The sequence below is a fragment of the Otolemur garnettii genome, unplaced genomic scaffold, assembly GCF_000181295.1.
Source record: "Otolemur garnettii isolate 467f Iridium unplaced genomic scaffold, OtoGar3 scaffold00313, whole genome shotgun sequence".
Classification (NCBI taxonomy): domain Eukaryota; kingdom Metazoa; phylum Chordata; class Mammalia; order Primates; family Galagidae; genus Otolemur; species Otolemur garnettii.
In genome coordinates, this window is record NW_003852708.1 from 313,031 (window position 1) to 317,519 (window position 4,489).

Consider the following 4,489-nt stretch of genomic DNA (forward strand, 5'->3'; position numbering starts at 1 on the left):
CGAGCCATGATCATATTTTTATTGAACCCACCAGTCTCCCTGAAATTGTGAGATCATTTCACAAGAAAATGCATCTTTTTTATCTTTAAGCAGAGCTCTCTACCCTGATGACATGAATTTGCTTTTGGGAAAGTGGAGAAAACAGAATCTCAAATACACTCTGCAATTACTGAGCACAGGGATGATGGATCTGACCTCACACTATTAGTAAGAGAAAGGAATCAGATTTCAGTAGATTTGCATTTAGTAAAGCTCAACTTTATTCTAATCCATAATTTTATAATACTAAATTGTTACTTATTAGACTAATATTTATAAGTGATACTATTATCCAATATTTCTAAGTGATACTATATCTAATGCCCTCAAACTCAAGCTTTGAGAAATAGAGATATCAGTAATGTTTAATACTCATTCATTCACCAGGTTAGTCACTTCTCATTTCATTTGGCTATTTATTTTTATTTTTATTTTTGAGACAGAGTCTCAAGCTGTCACCTTGGGTAAAGTGCTGCGGCATCACAGCTCACAGCAACCTCAAATTCTTGGGTTTAAGTGATTCTCTTGCCTCAGCCTCCCAAGTAGCTGGGACTACAGGTGCCTGTCACAATGCCCCGCTTTTTTTTGGCTGTAGTTGTCATTGTTGTTTAGCTGGCCTGGGCTGGGTTTGATCCCGCCTGCCTCAGTGTATGTGGCCAGTGCCACTGAGCTATAGGCGCCATCCTTCAGTTATTCTATACTAACTGGGACAGTGAGGATACAAATGACTTAAAGAAAAATTCAGTGCAATCTGATGCTGACAATGTATGGGGGAGTGAATATGGTGGGCACTTAACTTGATCATTAAAGTCTGGGTTTCTTGTAGGAGGTGAAGACTGTTTTGAAGACTAAATAAGTTAGAAAGTAAAAGAATGGAAAGATAGTATTACAATAAAGAACAAAAAGGAGGAGCTAGGCAAAGTGACAAGAAAAACTTCGAGTTCAGTAGTTTGATGTGTTTGGCTATAGAGTTCTTACCGGGAATTGTCTTGGGTATGAAATGAAGGCAGGGGAAAGAGCAAGGTTACTGATGAACACCCTTCCATAATGTTAAGCTGAGGAACTCAGATTTTATTTTGCCCAACATAAATAGAGAAGAAATGAATTATTTATGAAAGAAAATGATACCAATGGGCTGAATTTTAAGCACATCATTGGCAGCAGTTTAAAATATGTCTCAGAAAAGGGAAGAAGGAAAAGTATTTCAATAATTCAAAAAAGAGGTTACAAGAATATAACTAAGAAAACTAGAGTATGTGTGAGAAATAGGAACCGGATTTTGGAGGTAGTAAAGAAATTGAGTTATCAGTATTTGGGATTTGATTGGAAGTGAGAAACAAATGAGAGAGAATAGCCTAGACTGAATCTGTGGTGTCTGGTTCGCTTCTCTGGATGTGGACGAGTGTGTTGGAGGACTGGCTGGAAAGTTCAACTTTACATGAATTGGTAATTAGTACAGTTTTCTCTCAAATTAAAAGGAATGATCTCAAGAATTGTTATTTTAATACTAATGATACAAATCTCATGAAAATAATGATCTCTTAGTCATCTTGTCCTCTGAGACAAGAGCACCTTGGCACAAAAGGACTCATTAAACTCTTGCTAAGAGACTCCAAGCTATGGAATCAGGCCATTAAAAAGTTTGGTGTGTCTGGGTTGGGCCTCCCAGGTGAGGGGGGGGCGGTTCTATTTCTGGAATTAGATCTGAGTCCTAGGTGAAAGACGACAACCCAGTGAGAGATCTGTATAACAAGTCAGAGTGTCTGAAATCTCATCGCCCTGTGCACAGACAGAAAGTTTGATCCCTTGGGTCTTTCCTCATTTGTCTGACTTAATTCCTCTGAGTAGTAAATTCATAGTAGATCAAACCATATAATTGCTTAAAAGTCCAATAGCTGGTGAGTGAAGTCAGTAAACTCTGTAGTTTACACTGACTTTATTATCAGGTTATTTTAATGGAATTGGTCACGCCACTCCTTTACTTTTCTCATTGAAAATATAGTTATATTACCAATCAAAGCACTGTTTCCTCTGTTCCCACCCTGTAAAACAAAGAGGGAGATTAAAACAGTCCAGGTTAACTATTTCTCTGAAGTAGCCCATCTTAAATCTTGTAGATCATTATTCCTGCTTTCTACAACTCATGGTCTTAAAAATATCATATTACAGAAAAATAATTTATTTCAAATTTGATTGTTTCTGCTAGACAGTTTAAAAATATTTATATATGTATTGATGTTTTTTTCAGACTGTTTTACATTTCATTTTTAAGTTCATCATGAAGTAAAACTGTAAATTTTCAGGATAAATAGTTCTATGAATTTTGCATCTGTATAATAGATCCATATAATTAACACCAAGATCGGGATATAGAAGAGTTCCACCACTCCAAAAACCTCCCTTGTGCTATGTATTTATTGACCTACTCTCCCTCAACTCTAAACTGTAAAAACCAATGATCTGTCTCCATCACTACACTTTTATCTTTTGGAGGATGACATATAAATGTAATCATAAAGTAATGTGGTTGATTTTAAAATTGGCTTTCTTTAATCACTGGAATGTGCTGCTTTTATTTTTGCTGAGTAGAAGCCCATTGTACAGCTGACCTCAGTTTGCTTATTTGTTCACTGGTTGAGGAATATTTGGGTTATTTGAGATTTGGGGCAATGGTAAATAGAACTGCTATGAACATTTGAATACAAGTTTTCATGGGAATAAAGGGTTTCATTTCTTTAGAGTATATACTCAGAAGTGGGATAACTGGGTCATAGCATAAGTGTGTGTTTATAAGAAGATGTCAAGTCATTTTCCAGAGTGGTGGGCCTTTTACATTCCTGCAGCAATGCATGAGAGTTCCAGTAGTTCTGCAACTCCATCAGTGCTTGGTCATATCAGTATTAATTTTAGCTAATAGAAGTGTAGTGACATTTCTTCATGGTTTTCATTTTTCTAATGTTTGCTGACATTGAACATCTTCTCTTGTGTTTGTCTCCAATATACTCTTTTAAAGTCTTTGTTCAAGTTTTTAGCCATTTTAAAAATTGGATTGATTGTCTTTTTCCTGACTAGTTTTGACCATTTTTAACAATTATGGAAAAAAGCAATTTGATGAGTACAATTTGCAAATGCTCTATCTAAGCCTCTAATATAGCTTTTAATTCTCTTAACAATGTCTTTCAGGAAAAGTTTTTAATTTGGATTAAGTTAAACTTGTCAATTTTTCTCTTACATGTTGAGCTTTTAATGTTCTAAGAACTCTTTGTCTAACCACAGGCCAAAAAGATTTTTTTCTTTTGTGTTAACTAAAAGTCTTATGGTTCTACATTTTACATTTAGCTCTGTAATCCATTTTGAGCACTTTTTGTAGATGTTCATGAGTATTTTTTAATTGCATATAGATGTTTATTTGGTCTAACAATTTGTTGAAAATGCTTGTTGAATTACTTTTGCATCTTTGTTAAAAGTCAGTTGGCCATAACTGTGTAGGTCCATTTCCAGACTCCTATACTGTTTGATTGATTTATGTGTCAATTCGTTAGCCAATACCACACTGTCTGGATTATTTTTGCTTGATAGTAAGTTTTAAAATCAGGCACTAGGCCAGGAGTGGTAGCTCACGCCTGTAATCCTAGCACTTTGAGAGGCTGAGATGGGAAGATCACCTGAGCTCAGGCGTTCAAGACCAACCTGAATAAAAGTGAGACTCCCATCTCTAAAAACAGCCAGGCATTGTGGTGGGTGCTTATAGTCTAAGCTAGTTGGGAAGCTGAGGCAAGAAGGTCACTTGAGCCCAAGAGTTTCAGGTTACTTTGAGCTATAATACCCTGGCACTCAACCAAGGGCAACAAAGTGTGACTCTGTCTCCAAAAATAGATAAATAAATAAATAAATAAACAAATAAATAAAAAAAAATTAGGCAGTATAATTCCTTCTTATTTAAAAAGTTTGTTTTAAAGTTTTTTTACCATATAAATCAAAATTTATATGTCTGTATTTCCAAAAATATTGGAGGAATTTTGATTAGAATTGCATTAAGTCAGTGAATCAATTTGGACTGAATCAATACCTTTACCATGTTGAGTATTTCAATTCACGAACATGGTATGTCATTATATTAATTTGGAATCACTTGTTTCTTTCATAAGCTTTTTCAGATTTCAGCATATAGGTGCTTTCTATGTTTTATTCAATTTATACCCCACATTTTACTTTTTCGCTATTATAAGAGGTATTTAAAAAAATTTTGGGGGTGGCACCCATAGCTTAGTGGGTAGGGCACCAGCCACATACACCAAGGCTGGCAGGTTCAAACCTGGCCTGGGCCAGTTAAAACAACAATGACAGCTGCAACAACAAAAAATATAGCCAGGCATTGTGGTGGACACCTGTAGTCCCAACTACTTGGGAGGTTGAGGCAAAAGAATAACTTAAGCTCAGGAGTTTGAGA